A 21,779-nucleotide genomic window follows, 5' to 3' on the forward strand; every position below is an offset into this window, starting at 1 on the left:
GGGGATTAAAAAGGTTTGGGAAAGACTCTTTGAGCCTGAAGATGTAGGATATCCAGGGGGTTTGATAATCCTTCGATCTTCCAGTACACTCAGGTGCAATGCAAAGGTAAAAAATCAGGGCCCCAACCTTAAGCGGCAGTTTTCTGAAGGTCTTGTATGATTGGAGCCTCTGCCCAGCCCAGCCCTAACAAGGCATAGTAAAGGTCAGGGCCAGGACTCCACACCCAGGGAAGTTCCCTGGTTCTTGGCCAACCAAGCAATGGATCTTTGCACCAGTAAGTGTGTTTAAGACCATTCATGCTGCCTATCCTGAATGGCAGAAGTGGAGACCAACAAGGACTGTGTGAGACCCTTTAGTCTTCCCCATCCTTCAATGATATATTTCGTTTTATTTGGGCATCCTTAGTAAAACGTGGGGGGGAGGGGTCAGTGATCCTTTCCAAGAAGGACCCTAACGCTACTGAATTCCCAGGCAAAGTGGTTACACAAGGTGCGTCATAGTGATTCAGATACCTTGCCTCCCCGCTGCTCCTACTGCCCACCACAAGCTGCCAGACATGGCAGGGTCAACTGCATGAGCCCCAGGGTTGGCAATAACCGATTTTTGGCCATCACATATTTGAGCAACGAACAAAGAAAGGTATAGCACAGGAACAGGCCCTTCGGACCTCCAAGCCTGCGCCGATCATATTGCCCGTCAACTAAAACATTTTGCACTTCCAGGGTCCGTATCCCTCTATTCCCATCCTATTCATGTTTTTGTCAAGCTGCCTCTTAAACACCACTATTGTACCTGCTTCCACCACCTCCTCTGGCAGCGAATTCCAGACACTCACTACCCTCTGTGTAAAAAACTTGCCCCGCAAATCTCCTTTATAGTTTTCTCCTCTCACCTTAAATCTATGTCCCCTAGTAATTGACTCTTCCACCCTGGGAAAAAGCTTCTGACTATCTACTCTGTCCATGCCACTCATAATTTTATAAACTTCTATCAAGTCGCCCCTCAATCTCCGTCGCTCTAGTGAGAACAATCCAAGTTTCTCCAACCTCTCCTCATAGCTAATAACCTCCAGACCAGGCTGCATCCTGGTAAACCTCCTCTTCACCCTCTCCAACGCCTCCGTATCCATCTGGTAATGTGGCGACCAGAATTGCACGCAATATTCCAAATGTGGCCTAACTAAGGTTCTATACAGCTGCAGCATGACTTCCCAGCTTTTATACTCAATACCCCTGCCGATGAAGGCAAGCATGCCATATGCCTTCTTAACTACCTTATCCACTTTCAGTGACCTGTGGACCTGTACACCCAGATCCCTCTGCCCGTCGATGCACTTAAGGGTTCTGCCATTTACTGTATAATTCCTGCCTGTATTAGACCTTCCAAAATGCATTACCTCGCATTTGTCCGGATTAAGCTCCATCTGCCATTTCTCCGCCCAAGTCTCCAAGCGATCTATATCCCATTGTATCCTTTGACAATCCTCTTCACTATCTGCAACTCCTCCAACCTTAGTGTCATGTGCAAACTTACTAATTAGCCCAGTTACATTTTCCTCCAAATCATTTACGTATACTAGGAAACAGCAAAGGTCCCAGCACTGATCCCTGCGGAACTCCACTAGTCACAGCCCTCCATTCAGAAAAGCACCCTTCCACTGCTACCCTCTGTCTTCTATGACCAAGCCAATTCTGTATCCATCTTGCCAGCTCACCTCTGATCCCATGCGACTTTACCTTCTGTACCAGTCTGCCATGAGGGACCTTGTCAAAGGCCTTACTGAAATCCATGTATATAACATCCACTGCCCTTCCAACATCGATCATCTTTGTCACTTCCTCGAAAAACTCGATCAAGTCAGTGAGTCACGATCTCCCCTTCACAAAACCATGCTGCCTCTCACTAATACACCCATTTGCTTCCAAATGGTAGTTAATCCTGTCACGAAGAATCTTCTCCAATAATTTCCCTACCACCAATGTAAGACTCACCGGCCTGTAATTTCCTGGATTATCTCTGCTACCCTTCTTAAACAATGGAACAACATTGGCCATTCTGCAGTCCAGTGGGACCTCACCCATAGCCAGTGAGGATACAAAGATTTCTGTCAAGGCCCCAGCAATCTCCTCCCTTGCCTTCCTCAGTATTCTGGGGTAGATCCCATCTACCTTAATATTCTTCAAGACACCTAACACCTCTTTTTTGATCTCAACATGATCCAGGCTATCTACACACTCTTCCCTAGACAAATCGACTGCTAACTCCTTCTCTTTGGTGAATACTGATCAGAAGTATTCATTTAGAATCTCTCCCATTTCTTCTGGCTCCACACACAGATTCCCATCTCTGTCCCTCAGTGGGCCTACCCTTTCCCTGGCTACCCTCTTGCTTTTTACATATGTATAAAAGGCCTTGGGATTTTCCTTAATCCTGGTTGCCAGTGACTTTTCATTACCCCTTTTAGCCCTCCTGACTCCTTGCTTAAGTTTCTTCCTACTTTCTTTATATTCTGCATGGGCTTCATCTGTTCCCAGCCTTCTAGCCCTTACGAATGCTTCCCTTTTCTTTTTGACTAATCTCTCAATATCCTTCGTTATCCAAGATTCCTGAAACTTGCCATGCTTATCCTTCATCCTAGCGGGAACATGCTGGTCCTGAATTCTTATCAACTGACGTTTGAAAGCCCCCCACATGTCAGTTGTTGATTTGCCCTCAAACATCCGCCTCCAGTCTAGGTTCCTCAGTTCCTGCCTAATATTGTTATAATTAGCCTTCCCCCAATTAACCTGAGAACTCTTGTTATCCTTATCCACCAGTACCTTGAAACTTACTGAATTATGGTCAATTTGGACAATGAATCCATTGGCATTCAGGGGATCAAGAGAAAATAGGGAAGTAAATAGTGACAAGGAGAACAGTATATTACAATTTGCACAGGATATCTTAATGTTCTGTGTTTCAGTCTGTACAAGGTAATTTAACATGCTGTACTACAGTTTGTGCTGTCTTCAAGTTTGTACAAGGTAGTTATTGCTCCCTCTTAGTTTGTAATTTTAATATTCCATGTTTATAATTCACAGAAGGTATTTTAACATTCTATTACAGCTTATTTTAACACTCCATGTTTGCAGATTACTGAACCAATTGTAATGTTCTATTATAGTTGTGGAAGGTATTTTAATGTTCTGGCAGTGCAAGATATTTTAACGTTATAGTGTGAGATTACTCTTAGAGCTCAGGTAGAGCACTAAATGGGAGTTCAACTTAACGCTCTTTTCCACAACTCACAGGAAGACATAATTTTACTTAGTGCACTTTCTAGAAGCTCAGGTGAATGAGTTGGGTTTCAAGATAGGAAGATTACAGTTGAACCAGCCAAACAGTCACCTAACCAGTATAAAGAGTGATCTGTGGGCCAATCTGGCTGTTGTGTGTGGAGTTGCTTAGAGAAGCTGGTAAAGAACAAGAAAACATAAGGAAATATTTTTGGAGCAGCAACTGCAGGTCACAATGGATGATAACAAAAGTGTTGCAGAATAGAAGGGCAACTTATTAATGCCCAGAGGGAGGCCATCATGCTGCAGTGGGTGGGGGGGAGGGGGGGGGAGCAATGAGAAGGCACACTCCAGGAAATGTAGAAGAAAATGTGGAAGAAGATGTCAGGAGACCAGCATCAAAGTTTAGAGAGAAGACTGAAGATGAACAAACATAGCGTGTGGCTGCCATATCTGGAAGTAAACGCTAATGGCGATCAAAGTAAATTACAGGTTTCAGACAAATTTGTCTGACTCCAAAATTACCCTGTAACCTTTTGCAAGCATAACACAAATAAACATACTTATTAACTAGCAGAAAAACAAAGGGGAAACTGGAATAATGCAGCTGAGGAAGACTGAAAATTGCTCACATTTGCAGTTAACCATTACGGTGCACTCTATCAGCTCGCATTCTCACACACTTTCACATAAACTGCCGCACATTCAGATAAGCTTTTTTCTTCTTCTGTCATCTGGAAACACTTCAGACAGATGAAGTGTGCGCTTATCTCTGGTTCCGTAGCTCCTTTTCACCAGCCCAAAGCCAGAGGCTGGAGCATTGGGGGCGCCACTCCGCATCAAGCATGGCTGACCAGGTGTCTCTCCCCCTCTCACCACCAGCCTGGAAGGTTTTACAGGCTGATAATCGACGTTCCGCCACGTTATGAATGTACTTTCCATGGCCATCAAATTCTGGAGTGGGCCTTGGACTTCTGACTTCTGACTCAGAGGCAGGGACATTCCCCACTGTGCCACAAGACCTCCAAGCTGGCCTTCCCTCAAACCATAAAGCTGTGCCACTGTCTGAAATAACCAGCACGCAAAATTCATGCCCTGATTGTATCTTCCCTTTATAGAAAAGGCACGTCAGGTCCAAAGCTTCACCCCTTGCAAGATGCCAACATGTAGGAGCTGCACCTGATATATTAGGCAAGCTGGCTAGAGGACTGAAATATGCTGCAGGTTTGTACAATTCTAATCACATACCTTCCCTGCACTAATGTTTTTGAAACAAATAGGACGCAGTAACTGGCTCATCTGGATTTTTCATACTGTCTTGCTTTCTTGTTGCAGGTAGGACAGGGGCAACACTCTGAGCTTTCTTAGCAAAAAACCACATTCAGCGTTACTACCATATGAAGCAGGCACTTGAAAGGTTCTAAAGTGTTAGAGGTTGGAATCCCTGAGTGAGTCAACTCACGGAGGGCTACAATATTGTCCTCACACATAATGGTAGCCTGGCTGAGTGAATTGCGCACCTATTGTAGAATCCACTCCAATTCTATACCATTGATTTCAATGGAAGGATAATTAAGCATGTTCTATAGTGAGAGGATGATCTCTGCCACCTATTGAAATTGAACATTTACCCCAGTGAGTTCAAGGCAGAAAGCTAGGGGCTACAAAAGTGATCTTTGCTGCTCTGCAGAAGGATAACATCAACTTGGGCACTTGAATTTGATCCCAAGATGCATCAATAATATCAAAAGAAGTATCTATGACACAAGCAGCCAGCACAGTTGGAATATCTCTTCAGGTTGACTCCATTATGTGCATCCTGTTCCATGCTCAGCACTGTAATAATAGTGCGCTGGGAGACAGACTGCAGGGGACTATGCGGAAGCAATTCAGAGGTCTAGCTGGATTGTAAATTTCCCAAATGGACAATCTGCCCTTGCTTACTTACACAGAGCAATGGTTGACATAAGGACCTTTCTTCCTGTTAGAGGCATGCTGCCAAAATCTCGACAAATAGCAAAAGAAGCAAACATGCCCACAGCTGGCTTCCCACAATTAGAAGTAACTTGCTGCATCACAAGCAGGACTGCTATACACAACTCCCAGGAAATCTGCACACCTATTCCCCCCAGCAGAGTCTCACTTTAGAACAGTAGCAGTTTGGCTACACGTCTGATATAGAAGGTTGTGGATACAAAGCCTACTCTGGGATGTGAGATCATCATCTGGGTTTGTGCCTCAGTGCTGTACTGAGGGAATGGTACATTACTAAAGGTGCCGTCTCTTAGATGAAACAATAAGCCACAACCCCATGGCACTATTCAGAGGAAAGCAGGAAGTTCTCCTGGGGCCTTAGTCAACAGTTTTTTTATTTGTTCATGGGATGTGGGTGTCGCTGGCCAGCATTTATTGCCCATCCCTAATTGCCCTCATTCAGAGGGCATTTAAGAGTCAACTACGTTGCTGTGGGTCTAGAGTCACATGTAAATGGGACCAGATGAGGACGGCACATTTCCTTCCCTAAAGGACATTAGTGAACCAGATGGGTTTTTACAACAATTGGCAATGGTTTTGTGGTCATCATCAGACTTTTAATTCCAGATTTTTATTGAATTCGAATTTCACCATCTGTTGTCTCTGGAATACTAGTCCAGTGACAATACTGCCTCCACCTGCTGATTGCATGGTCAATTTTGGCCATGGATTCATCAGACATTATCCGTCCTCTATTGCTAATGCTAAACATTTGGCCACTTCGGTATATTTGATGCTGTCCTGTCTAGGCCTCCCTTATAGCAGCTGGTGTGGATTGTAAGATGAGAAAAGGATACAAATGATGACCCATGACCTGACTAATCCTTACTGGATCTATTGCCTTTTTCCCAGAAGGAAACTGTCACAGAAAAGAAAGTTGAGTGCCTTCATCAATGTCAATGATGTTGATGTTGTTCTTTGCCCAGCGAACCAGTTCCAAGAGATGTCACAATTTATCTGTCTTAGTGAGTTTGAGATAGTTTTGTTGCTGATACCATTGCAAAGAATAGTCATGGATTTTGGTGGTGCTACTCCAATGGGCATACTCCTTCCTAGCCTTCTCTCTGCTGATCTTTCTTTTCCTCCTCCATCAAGTGAAAGTAAGGGGGAGACTGGGGCCTTTGGCGATTCATCATCCAGCCTGCTGCTTTAAGGGATTTATTATATTCGATCCCCTTCCAATCCTGTAATCCTGGTTTTCATAACCGTTCAGAGGCTCCCTCCAGGTTTATGACAACTGTGAAGGTTTAATACGTCCCTGGTGACAGACAGCCGTGTTACTTGACATGATTTTGTGCTGGAAGACTGTGTGAGTTGCATACTTTTGTGACCAAATCCCCACAATACAGATGAAATAATCCTCAGTTCAAAGGGAAATTTTCCAGTCCCAGTCGCTGGTGAAAGCCGAGAACTGAGGAGAATCGGAAAAGCTGGGCAGCCTTGACAGATCTCTGAGCGTATATGTAGAGTTGGGTCTGAGGTGTCATTAAAAACTGCTGAGAGTTTTATTTTCATGGTAATTTTAGCATTATTTATCAATGTCAATGCAATAATGTTGTTTCCATAATAGCATTTTGAAATGAGATGTGTATAAAGCACCTTATAATAATGCGCAATTTGCCAAAGTTCCTGTGAGGAATGCAATCCTGCTTTGAGTCAGCCTGTATTAGACCGGCAGCAACTTAACACCTTTAAAGAAGAGGCTGGTGGTTCATGTTAAGAATTACAATCTATCTTTTTAGACTGTGGATAGATAGTATTTTCAGAACTTTTTGCCCAAGAACTCCATTATGGGCATTCTAATGGGGACTTCTCTCTTTTTAGCTTTCATTGAAGGATAACAACAGGATGAAATGAAGGGTGCAAAGTAGTACAGATTGTATCAGTCACGAAGCTGTATTGACTGGGAGCAATTTAAGCATTTTCCTCATGGACAAACAGAGCAAAAACAGAGGTGTGAAATGTTCTACTTTGTAGGATTTACCAAGTCCCGGTCCTCATTGATGCGGGTTGGGGGTGGATGTGAGAGGGATGTCCATGCGGCTCTACATTCTCCTGTGTGCAATTCAATTCACAATTTTATTGCCACCTGAGGCCTAAGCCATTTTGAAGCCTTGGCCTCAATAACATGCTGCCGGGGAACCATAGCCATTCCTCTGGATATGGCCTTTTGTGAGGGATTGGGAAACCAGTCAGCCTCCATATTGAGGCAACCATCAATCAAGGTTACGGTGGGGAAGGAGATTGCTGTTCTTGGGTGGTGCCATTTATTCATTTGTGAGGCCAGGAGGTACTTGAGCCATTTTCCGAATGTTCGAAGGATTGCTGAGTCGGCCACTCAGCAATGCCTGATGCATATTTTAAAACTGTGATTGGTCATACTCCTTCGTCAATCATTGGGTACTGATTTTCATAGTACACATAGCTTTCCATCTAAAAGAGGCAGTCTCTCTGGTCACCCATCTCAGGGCCCTAGCCAAGGTCAATCGCAGTGTAGAGGGTAGGCATTCTAACACCATTTTCAGGCCTCAACCACCTCATTTGCACAGGAGGCACGAGTTAAAATCAGACCTAAATTTTCACTTTAAACCAAGCCACAGTCCCAGGGTTATTTAAAGAAAAAATGTAAAAATTGCATCCGTGTACCCAGCCTACCCTCTTCAGCCTTAGCTTATGACACCATTGAGACAACCACAAAGAGCAGCTGGACACACACATACACAGTGATTCTCATGCAGCCAGCAGGAACATTATCAAACATATTAAAGGTACCTTCAAGCAATGAATCAGGTGCTATCTTATGCAGCTTCTTCAAGGTTATTATAATACATTGTACCATCCATGGAGCAGGAAATATGGGCTTATACCTCTCGATAAAGGAGGACACCCACATAGCCAGAAACATGCCTGCAGAGCCATCATTGTGGGTCATGAGAGTTTAATGGCAAGCTTTCATTGATCAAACCATCACCACAGTGCCTATTCTTTCTCCCCCCCGCCCTGCCAAAGCATGGTCGGTTACAGGGTACCTTACATGTTCAGTGTTTGACAACCTAATCTGTTTCTGCTTCATGTTTAACACTAGAATAAGCAAGGAAGCTGAGTGTCCAAGGGATCCCCTTGAGTCTCCGTCCCCTTGTACTGAATTGTGAGAGCTCTTGCATTTCAGTTTGTCACATCCACCACTACAGTGGCTGCTAGGGCCTACAGGCTTGCAACTGCCATCATTTGAGCAGAGAAGCTGATGGGATGTTGGCCTGAGGATCAGCAGCCTCATCCTTGTCAACTTCAGTTTTAATAGCCTTTGTAGCAGTACTCAGAGCTTTCTCAAAGAAGAAATAAGAACAGACAATGCTGGCAATACTCAGCAGATCGGGCAGAATCTGTGGAGAAAGAAACATAATTACATTTCAAGTCGATGCCCTTTCATCAGAACTTGGAAAAGTTAGAGATGTCATAGGTTTTGAGCAAGGGATGGGTGGGACAAGGAAAAAAGGAAGATCTATTACAGGATGGAAGACCACAGCGATTAAATAACGCCTTGTGACAGACTTTCATTTTGTCCTTGTCCCACCCAGCCCTTGCTCAAAACCTATCACATTTATAACTTTTCCCAGTTTTGATGAAATGTCACAGACCTGAAATATTAACCCTGTTTCTCTTTCTACAGATCCTGCCGGGCTTGTTGAGTATTTCCAACATTTCCTGTTTTTATTTCAGATTTCCAGCATCCGCAACATTCTGCTTTTCTTCATGAGGAGGAACCTTAGTGTTCAGACCTGTCACTGGGGTCTCCACCTCAGATGCCCTTAGATGTGTCATTTCTTCCATGCAAGGCTGAAATTGCTATGAGCGCTCAGTGAGGAGTAGGCAAAGTTAGCCGCTGTACCCCTCCAAACTTATCGCCCAACCTCATAGGGTGCTTGGGTATTTATGAAACTGGACCAAATGATTGTGCTTATCCTGCTTCCTGCTTTAAATGCAGAGTCTGTGAATCAGGTAATGAGTCTGAATTGGTGTGGATGCACTAGTGGGATAAGTACCCAATCCTGGCCACACATGCACAGCTGCACATGTGATATTGGAAAAGAGATGAGTTCCCTTGAATGTTTGGCAGCCAGACCTTAAAAATTGCAGCTTCAGATTAACTCATAAGGAAACGAAGCACTCAGGTATTATGACAGGGGAATCTGTAATCCACACCACATGCACAGTGGCATCTTGTACCTCATTGGCTGTGTACTAAATTAATGCAGAAAACCATTCATGACATGTTGCTTGCTTTTCTATTTGTCCGTACTTATGTCATAACTACCTTCAGCCAAAAGTGCTGAGTGGATGATCCATCTCAGCCTCCTCCTGAAGTCCTCAGAATCATAGATGTCAGTCTTCAGCCAATTCGATTCACTCCACGTGATGCCAAGAAACAGCTGAACACAGGCTCTGGGCCCTGACAACATCCCAGCTGTAATGCCATACCCCCAAACTAGCCTTAATCCTAGACAAGCTGTTCCAGTACAACTACAACACTGGCATCCAGTAGTGTGTAAAACAGCCCAGGTGTACACTGCCCACAAAAATCAGGACATATCCAACCTGGCCAATTACCACCCAGTCAGTCTACTCTCGATCGTCAGCAAAGTGATGGAAGGTGTTGTCGACATTACAATCAAGTGGTACTTACTCAGCAATAACCTGCTCACTGATGTTCAGTTTAAATTCTGCCAGAGCCACTCAGCTTCCTGACCTCATTACAGCTTAGTCTAAATGTGAACAAAAGAGCTGAACCCAGAGGTGAGGTGAGAGTGACTGCTCTTGACATCAAGGCTGCATTTGACAGAGTGTGGCATCAAAGAGCCCTAGTAACACTGGAGTCAATGGGAATCCGGTGTAAAACTCCCTGCTGGTTGGAGTCATACCTGGCAAAAGGAAGATGGTTGTGGTTGTTGGAGGCCAATCATCTCAGCCCCAGGACATCACTGCAGGAGTTCCTCAGGATAGTGTCCTAGGCCCAACCATCTTTAGCTGTTTCATCAATGACTTACCTTCCATCATAAGGTCAGAAGTGGGGATGTTTGCTGATGATTGTACAATATTCAGCACTATTCGCAACTCCTCAGATACTAAAGCTGTCCATGCCAATATGAAGCCAGACATGGACAACTTGCAGTTGCTAAGTGGCAAGGAACATTCATGCCATTCCAGCACCAAGCAATGACCATCTCCAATGAGAGAATCTGCCCACCTCCCCAGAATCTAACCATCTCCCCTTGACATTCAACAACATTATCATTACTGAATCCTCCACTATCAAGACCCTGAGGGTTGCCATTGACCAGAAACTGAACTGGACTAGCCATATAAATACTGTGGTGACAAGAGCAGGTCAGAGACTGGGAATTCTGTGGTGCATAACTTACCTCCTGACTCACCAAAGCCTGTCTACAATCTACAAGCCACAAGTCAGGAGTCTGATGGAATACTCTCCACTTGTCTGGATGAGTGCATCCCAACAACACTCAAGAAGCTTGACATCATCCAGGACAAAGCAGCCCGCTTGATTGGCACCTCATCCACAAACATTCACTCCCCCTAAAATTGACACACCATGTGAGTAGCAGAGTGTGTACCATCTACAAGATGCACTGCAGGAATTCACCAAGGCGCCTTCGAAGCAGCTTCCAAATCAGCAACTTCTACCATCTAGAAGGACAAGGGCAGCAGACACATGGGAACACCACCACTCCAAGCCATTCCCCATCCTGACTTGGAACTATATTGCCGTCCCTTTGCTGCCACTGGGTCAAAATCCTGGAACTCGAAAACTAAGAGCACTTCAGGAGTAATTAGGGAGGGGCAATTAATGCTGGTCTTTCTAGCAATGCTAATATCTCAACAACAAATTTTAAAAACTCTCTTGAAGACATCAAGAAACTACCCGATTGCCATGTTCATATGGCACAGTGTTCACACTTTACTGTCAATTTTAAAAAGACTGAAGTTATGGTCTTGCTAATACCTGGTCATCCCCTGTGTTTGCAATCAATAACATAGCTTTTAAAATCATAGATGAATTCTGCTATCTTGGTAGCATTTCATAAACATTTTAATTGTCACAATTTCAAAGTTTAGTACATTGGGAGAGATTACCATGTCACATCATCTGTGATACTTGACGATAGATTGCTTACTTCTACATACAACTATCAACAATCTTTGAAAAGCCAACACCCAATGTACTCTTTTGCTCACTCCCCCTCTTGCATCCCCTCTCTTCCTCAGCCTCTGTCTTCCTCCCTTGCACTCGCTTTCTCAACTCTGTCCTTCTGACACCCCTCTCCCTCCTTGTCTCTCTCACCATTTCTCCATATCCTGTCCTATCGCTGAGTCTCCCTCTCTCTTTCCCCCTCTCGTTTTCTCTACCTATGTCTCCCATTTCCATCAGCCTCTCTCGTTCCTTCTCACCCATCTCTCTCAGACGTCTTGTACTCTCAGTCTCCATCTCCTCTCTCTTTGAAGCTCCTCTCATCCCTCTCCCCCTGTCGTCCCTCTCCCTCTCTCTGTTTCATTCTCTCTCTCTCTCTTCCTCTCGTTTCAGTTTCTCTCTCACCATTTCTCCCCTTCTTTCAGTCTCTCGATCTCTCACCCCCTTTTGCTCTCAGTCTCTCCCCTCTCCCTATTAGTCATTCACCCTCTCTCTCTTTCCATTTCTGTCATGATCTTGGAGCACCTCATGCAGTATATGAAATTTTACCATTTCATATAGGACAGTATTGATCTGTTATCTGTAGTTAAACTCTGATCTTTGGGAAAATGTAGTGTGTACCATCTACAAGATGCACTGCAGCAACTCACCAAGGTTCCTTGAACAGCACCTTCCAAACCCGTGACCTCTGCCACCTAGAAAGGCAAGGGCGGCAGATGCAAGGGAACGCCACCACCTGCAAGTTCCTCTCCAAGCCACACGCCATCCTGACTTGGAAATATATCGATGTTCTTTTACTATTACTGGGTCAAAATCCTGGAACTCCCTTGCTAACAGCACTGTGAATATACTTATACCACACGGACTGCAGCGGTTCAAGAAGGAAGTCACCACCTTCTCGAGGGCAATTAGGGATGAGCAATAAATGCTGGCCCAGCCAGCGAAGCCCATCTCCCTTGAAAGAATTTTTAAAAATGAGAAATTTCTTCAACTTTTTTTTTATCAATCAAGCTGGTTGATTTGTCCTGGATGATGTCAGGCTTCTTGAGTGTAGGCACGTGGGGGTATTCCATCACACTCCTGACTTGTGTCTTGTAATGGTGGAGAGGCTTTGGTGAGTCAGGAGGTGAGTTACTCGCCGCAGGATTCTTAGCCTCTGATGTGCTCTTGTAGAGGAGAATAACTTATATTTATATAGCACCTATCACAATCTCAGAATGTTCCAAGGCAACTTTATAGCCAATGACATTGCACAGGATGTACGGCACAGAAACAGGCCTTTGGCCCAACCAGTCCATGCTGTTCTTTATGCTCCACTCGAGCCTCCTCCCTCCCATCTTTTCTTATCCAACTTTAACTTTGTAACTCTCTACTCCCTTCTCTCTCATAGGCTTGATCAGTTTCCCCTTAAATGCATCTATACTGTTCATTTCATAGTGAGTTCCACATTCTCACCAATCTCTGGGTAAAGAAGTTTCTTCTGAATTATCTATTGGATTTCTTGGTGACTATCTTATTGACAGCCTCTAGTTATGCTCTACCTCACAAGTATCCATTCTAGCCAAACCTTAGGTGCTTTGAATGTAGTCACTGTTATTATGTAGTAAACATGACAGCCAAATTACAAACAGCAAGCTGCCACAGACAACAATGGGATAACGGCCAGATAATCTGTTTCATAGTGATGTTTGTTGAGGGATAAATTTTGGCCAAAACACGCTGCTCTTCCAATTAGTGCAGTGAAATACTTTATGTCCTGAGAAGGCAGACAGTGATTCAGTTTAACAAAAACAAAAACAGAATTACCTGGAAAAACTCAGCAGGTCTGGCAGCATCGGCGGAGAAGAAAAGAGTTGACGTTTCGAGTCCTCATGACCCTTCGACAGAACTTGAGTTTGAGTCCAAGAAAGAGTTGAAATATAAGCTGGTTTAAGGTGTGTGTGTGGGGGCCGGAGAGATAGAGAGAGAGAGGTGGGGGGGGTGGGGTGTGGTTGTAGGGACAAACAAGCAGTGATAGAAGCAGATCATCAAAAGATGTCAACGACAATAGTACAATAGAACACATAGGTGTTAAAGTTAAAGTTGGTGATATTATCTAAACGAATGTGCTAATTAAGAATGGATGGTAGGGCACTCAAGGTATAGCTCTAGTGGGGTTTTTTTTTATATAATGGAAATAGGTGGGAAAAGGAAAATCTTTATAATTCATTGGGAAAAAAAAAGGAAGGGGGAAACAGAAAGGGGGTGGGGATGGGGGAGGGAGCTCACAACCTAAAGTTGTTGAATTCAATATTCAGTCCGGAAGGCTGTAAAGTCCCTAGTCGGAAGATGAGGTGTTGTTCCTCCAGTTTACGTTGGGCTTCACTGGAACAATGCAGCAAGCCAAGGACAGACATGTGGGCAAGAGAGCAGGGTGGAGTGTTAAAATGGCAAGCGACAGGGAGGTTTGGGTCATTCTTGCGGACAGACCGCAGGTGTTCTGCAAAGCAGTCGCCCAGTTTACGTTTGGTCTCTCCAATGTAGAGGAGACCACATTGGGAGCAACGAATGCAGTAGACTAAGTTGGGGGAAATGCAAGTGAAATGCTGCTTCACTTGAAAGGAGTGTTTGGGTCCTTGGACGGTGAGGAGAGAGGAAGTGAAGGGGCAGGTGTTGCATCTTTTGTGTGGGCATGGGGTGGTGCCATAGGAGGGGGTTGAGGAGTAGGGGGTGATGGAGGAGTGGACCAGGGTGTCCCGGAGGGAGCGATCCCTACGGAATGCCGATAAGGGGGGTGAAGGAAAGATGTGTTTGGTGGTGGCATCATGCTGGAGTTGGCGGAAATGGCGGAGGATGATCCTTTGAATGCGGAGGCTGGTGGGGTGATAAGTGAGGACAAGGGGGACCCTATCATGTTTCTGGGAGTGAGGAGAAGGCGTGAGGGCACCCCCACACCTCCCCCCCCCCCCCCATCTCTCTCTCTCTCTATCTCTCCGCCCCCCCACACACACACCTTAAACCAGCTTATATTTCAACTCTTTCTTGGACTCAAACTCAAGTTCTGTCGAAGGGTCATGAGGACTCGAAACGTCAACTCTTTTCTTCTCCGCCGATGCTGCCAGACCTGCTGAGTTTTTCCAGGTAATTCTGTTTTTGTTTTGGATTTCCAGCATCTGCAGTTTTTTTGTCTTTATTCAGTTTAACATCTCATCCAAAAAACCATACCCTGGCAGTGTAACACTCTCTCAATGCTGCACTCAAATATCAGTCAGGTATCTGGAGCAGGATTTAAACCCATGGCCTATTTCACCGGCAAGAGCTGTGAGAAAATTCCAGCAAATGGGAGTTCAAATCCCACTATTTTAGTGTTAGTCTGATCACATTGCTGAGTGCATGTGTAAGCATGTTCAGTCCCCTGACTACATGTGTTAATGTGTCCACTTTCCTGTGCATGTGTTAGCATATGCACTGCCCTGAGTACATGTGACAGTGTGTCATTTTCCTGATACATGTATTATTGTGTTCACTGCCCTGTGTACAAGAGTTAGCATGTTCACCGTCATGCGCACAAGCGTTAGCGTGTCACTGCCCTGAGTGCTTGTGTTAACATATTTACTGTCCTGATTACATGTTAGGGTGCTCATTTCCCTGAGTATGTGTTAATGTGTTCCCTCTCGTGCACATTAGTGGGCTTACTGCGCTGAGTACGTGTTAGCATGTTCACTTCCCTGTATACGTGTTAGTGTGTTCAGTTCCATGAGTACATGTTTTCAAGGGTTCAGTGCCATGAGTACTGTGTTAATGTGTTCACTTCCCAGTGCACATGTGTCAGTACTCTCACTTCCCTGATATACGTGTTAATGTGTTCATTGTCATGTGCCGATATGTTAGTGAGCACACTGGTCTGAGATTGTGTTAGGGGGTTCACCATAATGAGTAGAGTACATGTGTTATTGTGCTCAGTGTCATGTGTACTTGTGCTAGAGTGTGCACAGTTGTTAATGTGCTCATTGCCCTGAGTATATGTGTTAGCATGTTCACTGCCCTGAATGCATGTGTTAGCAGGTTCACTACTTTGAGTGCATGTGTTAATGTGTTCACCTGTTTACGCACATGTGTTAGTATATGCACTGCTCTGAACATGTCTTGAGTGTGCATATGTGCACATATGTTAGCTTGTTCACTGCCATGTGTGCATGCTGTTGGGTTCACTGACATGTGTACATGTGTTGGTGTGTTCACTGCCCTGAGTACATGTGTTAGCATATTCAGTGCTCTGAGTACATGTATTGCTGTGTTCACTGTCATGTGCACTTATGCTAGCAGAGTGCATGTGTTAGTGTGCTTGCTATTCTGTGTACACTGTGTACACTGTCCTGAGTACACTGGTTAACATGTTCACTGCCCTGAGTACATGGTTAGCATGTTCAGTGCTTTGCATACTGATGTTAATGTGTTCACTGTCGTGTGCACATGTGTTAGCATATGCACTGCCCTGAGTATGCGTTAGTGTGTTCACTGCCTTGAGTACATGGATTAACATGTTATCTGCACTGAGTACATGTGTTAGTGTGCTCTCTGCCTTGAGTATATGTTGGAATGTTGTCTTCCATGTGCACATGTGAGCTGCCCTGTGCACATCAGTGAGTTCACTTCCTTGTGTACATGTGTTAGTGTATTCACTGTCTACTCTTCTTAGGCAGTCCCTCAGGATCGAGTTGCTTCCACTCTGGTTAGATGGGTTCTGAGATGGCTGATAAGTCCAAAGCACAATCTGCAGACTCTGCCACATATGGGGAAGGTGGTACTTGGAGGGTTAAGTAGATGAGTTGATGGAGGTTTGTGCACTCCCTCCGGTGCCGTGACTTTGCCTCTGCATGTTCCCATGAAGTCTCTCAATGCATTCGGTGTCTTCCCAAATGAGCCGCCTTCTCCATTTTGATCGGTCACAAGCCAGGGTTTCCCATGAGTTGATAGTTTGATCTCTTCAGGGATGCTTTGAGGACACCCCTAAAGTGTTTCCACTGCCCTTTTGGGAATCTCCTGCCACAACTGAATTCCGAGTAGAGCAATTGCTTCGGGAATCTGGTGTCAGTTATATGATCAACATGCCCCGCCCAGTTAGCTGGTTTTGAGTGATTAGCTTGTTTTGCATGATGCTGGGCATGTTGGCTTGTGAGAGGAGGTTGCTGTTGGAACACCTTTCTTATCACCAGAGTTGGAGGATCCTGCAAAGGCATTGCTGGTGGTACTTCTCCAGTGCTTCGCGGAGTCTGCCGTCGGTTATCCAAGTCTCTGAAGCCAATAGCAGCATATACTGCTGATCATTAAACAAAGACATTATCTTGGACTTGAGATCCCGGTCATCAAATACTCTTTTCCTCAGTTGGCCAAAGGCTACGATGTCACGTTGGAGGTGATGATGTATTTTTGTCATCTTTGTCGTCTGTCAAAGTCTGTCTTTGTCGAGAGGACGCATTCAAGATACAGAAAACGATCCACATTTTCTAGGATCTCACCATTGATCTTAATCGATGGGGGAGGTGTTTTGCTGTAGGAGCTGATTGGAAGAAGATCTTAGTTTTCCAGTTGTTTAGTAAAAGGCCCATTTTCTGAGAGAGGGAGTCAACAATGACCTGAGTGAGTGCACACACAAGTGTCATCTACATACTGAAGCTCAATGACTGATGTTGGCGTGATTTTAGTTTTGGATTGAAGGCGGTGTAGATTGAACTGTTCCCTGTCCATTCTGTAGGTTATCTCCATGCCTATGGGTTATTTACTGGAGGTGAGATGCAGTATTGCAGTGAAGAAGATAGAGAAGAGGGTTGGTGCAGTAATGCAGCCTTGTTTGACCCCAGTCTTCACAGGGATAGGCTGGTGGTGGTTCCACTGGTGAGGATCACAGCTTGCATGTCTTGGTGGAGTAGGCAGAAAATGGCAACAAATTTTGGAAGGCAGCCAAATTTGAGGAGGATACTCCATAAGCCTTTACTTCATGAGGTCAAAACAGGCTTCACTTCCCTGAGTAAATGTGTTAATGTATTCACTTCTCTGCACTGTCACAATTATGCTTTGTGTATGCATGGTATCAATCAGTAATTTCATTGGCTGATCAAACATAAATAGAACTGTTTGAAAAGGACTTTTAAAAAGCAAAAAATACACTGACTTAAAATGGCTGAATACAGGTGAGGTAGTGAAACAGCAGCAGTCTGGAAAAGCTACCAATGAAGGAGCAATGAAGCTCCCTTCTCTTCTCTCTAAAGTTAAGACCTTATTCCCTTACAGTTTTATAATCCAGCATAGAGATAGAGAATTTTTCATCAAAAAGATCCTCAGGTGCAAAAATCATTGGCTTCTGGAAAAGATAATGCTATGTGTTGTCTTTTGGTTCCTAGCTGTTGTTAATAATCGCACTTTAAATTTGTAAAGATCGGAAACTCTATGTTTAATTTTACCTTAGTGAAGCACTAATTTCAATGACCAATTCATTACAGACGTCCAAGTATTAAGAGAATTAAAACTAACACATGCACGCCTATTCACGCTCCTAATCTAATTGCATCTGTTCTGCTCTACTGTGGTTTTGATAGCCAGATAATCCTAAACTGCGTTAGGCTCTGGATAACATGCTCCTAACATTGCTTTTCTCTTACAGGCCATAAACAAAACCTCTCTTCATTTGAACAGATTAGACTTGCATCAGGTTTCTAAATTTGCTTAATTCTTTTGGTATGACAAATAATTTTGTCAGAAATCCTGTGCCTTTTCTCTGTTGTAACCCCGGATTAAGTATCGCCCATAGGTTTTGGTGCCTTTACCTGGCTGTTAGCTCTCGGGTTGCTGGTAACAGCCAAGCTGCTCTTGGTCACCTGTAGGGTAGGGGTATTCTGTGCCTCTTCCTGGCTCCACCTTCATGCTGCTTAGCACAGTGGCTCTCTGTATGCAAATAAAAATGTCCCCGATTGCTGGCCTTGACTTCTCCAATCAGTTCTAACACCTCACTGTCCACCTCTACAACCTGTGAATTTAGTAGCTCAAACGAAGATCTTGTACAAATCTGATTTCTAGGAGGTTAGTGGGCTATAGTTTGATTTTTGCCCCCTGTGGGAATTCTGGACTAGCATCCGGCTCTTCACTTTTGGTGAATTTTCCATCAACACTACTGTGCTGCTTGAGGTTTAAAACTTGGTCTGGTTCATTTTGCTTATCAGTGGTAAACCCTGCATGGGATTCACTGCTATTTCCCTTGTGGCATCCACAAGTGTTTTGGGGTATATTCCCTTCCCTTCCTGCTTTGTTAAGGGAATAGGCTCCCCCCACAACCTGTTCCATGTCCCCTAGAATGCTACTGCCCCCAGGTGGATTTTCAGCTTCTGCTGTATGCCCCTGCAGCCCTTCAACTGATTGGGGCATCACCTTCACGCTTTCTTGGTCTCTTTGGGAACTTCCCTGGTCCCCATTTAAATTTGCCATGGAGGTGTCTGCTAACCAGATCACTGGCTCTCTTCCTTCATCCTTTTTAATCTTTACTGGCCCTTCATGGACCTCTTTTATTTCTGCTAGACTGGCTTCTGGCCTTTTAAATTCAATTGGCTGTTCTTAGCTACTTCAACCCCCATAGGTTCTATCCTAACCCATTTTACTGCTACTAGTCTGGCTTCAGCCTTTTAAAATTCAGGTGGCTGTTCCCTAGCTACTCCAGCCCTCAAGGTTCTATCATCCCTGTAGGACTTTTGAACCTCTCACGGGTCCCTGCACTATGGCAGCCTCCCGATAGCTTTCTCCAGCCTTTTCCGTCTCTCCAGACTGTTTCCTGACTTTTCGGGAGTATTATATCCCAGCCTGTCTCAGCTATCTCCACCTCCCTGCGCAGTTCACGTAGTCTTATCTCCCTTTCCTGCTGTCTTCTTTGGAAAGCTTCCTCTCTTTCATTTCTTCTTTCTCCTCTCTCACTTTCCAATGCTTGGAGTTGTAATTATATTTATCTCTGTTGTAACTGTATTTCCACAAAACTATTTTTTTCGCTTTCACTTGTCTCAGATTTACATTAATTTTCCGGCCACCAGTTTTAACATTTCAAATCTCCTGGCTTTTGGGTGAACCTTTAACTCCAACTCCTGAGCTATACTTTTTAAAACCTCGATGGACAGAATCTTTAACTCCTCAAAAGTGATTTCCATTTGTCCTAGAAAGGCACTGTATTCACATGTGGACATTTTTGTTAGTACTATAGTACTGTGCACAAGAAAGTCTCGACCGGACTCTTAAATTTATGTCTAGGGATTTTAGTTCCCACACCAAATCGCTCTCATTGTCTGGATTCAAATCACTCTCGTTATCTGGATTCAAATCGCTCTCATTGTCTGGATTCAAATCGCTCTCGTTATCTGGATTCAAATTGCTCACGTTGTCTGGATTCAAATCGCTCTCGTTGTCTGGATTCAAATCGCTCACGTTGTCTGGATTCAAATCGCTTTCGTTGTCTGGATTCAAATCGCTCTCGTTGTCTGGTTTCAAATCGCTCTCGTTATCTGGATTCAAATTGCTCACGTTGTCTGGATTCAAATCGCTCTCGTTATCTGGATTCAAATTCCGGACACTAGAACCCAAGTTCCTGTTACAGCCACGTGAGGAGGGGTAAAAATTGACTCCCATAGTGTACCACTCAAGTCTGACTGTAATTAGTGAATTTAGAAGGATGAAGGTATTTACTCACTGTCTGTGCTTAACCATTTATGTGCTGATTGCAAAGAAACTAATCTTACGGGGGACTTGCGGCACCCATTTTAAGTCAGTGTCTTTCTTGCTTTCAAAAAGTCTTTTTTAAACAGTTCAATATATGTTTGGTCAGCCAATGAAATTACAGATTGATATCACTCATGACCAAGTCACGTCATCATGACAGCTTCATCCCACAAGGTGCTGTCTGGTTCAAAAGATAAAGCAAATTGAACTCATTGGCCAGGATTTTTCCCTCGTTGGTCGGGGGGGTGGGCAGGAGTGGCCGGGAAGCTGACTGCCACCAGCGATCGGGGTCGGACCGCTCAGCACTGCCTGTGTGGTGGGGGGGAGCGAGCCTGCATCTTTGCCCATGTGCACAGGTGTGTACTGGAAAAGCTTCCTGAGGCACAGAGCTACCTCAGGGAGATGAAGATTTTTGAAAACTAAAAACAAAGGTTTTTTAAACGAATCTGCTACATGAGCAGGGACATGTTAGAAATTAGGATGGAATTTTTAAATTTTTTTTCAATGACGGATCAAAACCTCACCCCATCCATGGATGAGGTTTTGCAAAAATGCAAAGGCCGCTTGGCCTTTTCGCTTGCCCAACAACCGTAATGTTGGATGGGCAGCGAGAAATTTAAATCAATTACACTGTTAATGGCCTTAATAGGCCTTTTGATTGTCGGTGGGCGCTATCGATTCCCACGCATGGCCACCGACCAAAATATTGTGCATCATTTTACGCTTAAGCGAAAAATCTTGCCCATTATGTAGACATCACTTCAGTCTCTAGTGCAGCTGTAAAATGTACTCCCCTGGAACACATTAGTTCCTAGCTATTTACAGATAATACAATAATATATAAAGCCTCGCTCTCTTTAAAACATAATGCCACTATCAATGTAGTTGTTCCAGTCATTAACTTTTATAAACTAAAGATTATCAATCTAATTTTGAAAGTAAACTGAACCCCTTAGAGTCTTTTATAGTGTGTATTCTTTTCTAAAATATTAATCATGATTATCACTTAGGTGGTAGGATGTTGTGCCTCCATCTTGTAGATTTGGTTGTCCCTGGTGTTGCAGGAGTTGTGCTTGCTGTTGCAAATGTTCTGTCATTTTCTGTTGATGTTAATGTTGTCTCTCTGGATATTGATGTTTCTGGTTTTGTTGCTGGTCTTTTCTGTTTTTCCATCCCTAGTGTAGGTTGAATATTGTCTCTGTTTCTCCACATTTGTTTAGCGGTGGATGAGGTTCCATGAAAAATATGAAGGCTGCCTGGGCAATTCGCCTGCCCGCCAACCTTAAGATTTGGCGGGCAGCTCAGTTTATTAGTTCAATTAGTTTATAACAGGACTTAATAGGCCTTTGGCTGCGTGCCCGCCAAGCTGAAAATCTAAATGACACGTGGTGACATCACCGCGTCATTTTGGGCGTCAGCGAGCGGGCCCTGTCCCCACTTGCCGAGCCAAAAATTCTTCCCATTAAAATGCTGTAATTCTGTATGAGCCTTAGCCTCAGGGAGATGTGTGCTCTTTTGTGTGCATGCACGAAAG

General features: G+C 44.2%; 1 protein-coding gene across 1 annotated transcript in view; it reads left to right on the forward strand.

Annotated features, from left to right (window-relative positions):
* Positions 1-21,779, forward strand: part of adgrb3 (adhesion G protein-coupled receptor B3) — a 1,012,398-nt gene that overhangs the window by 975,615 nt on the left and 15,004 nt on the right. The window lies entirely within an intron of this gene.

This window comes from Carcharodon carcharias, chromosome 5, assembly GCF_017639515.1.
Source record: "Carcharodon carcharias isolate sCarCar2 chromosome 5, sCarCar2.pri, whole genome shotgun sequence".
In the NCBI taxonomy this organism is placed as follows: domain Eukaryota; kingdom Metazoa; phylum Chordata; class Chondrichthyes; order Lamniformes; family Lamnidae; genus Carcharodon; species Carcharodon carcharias.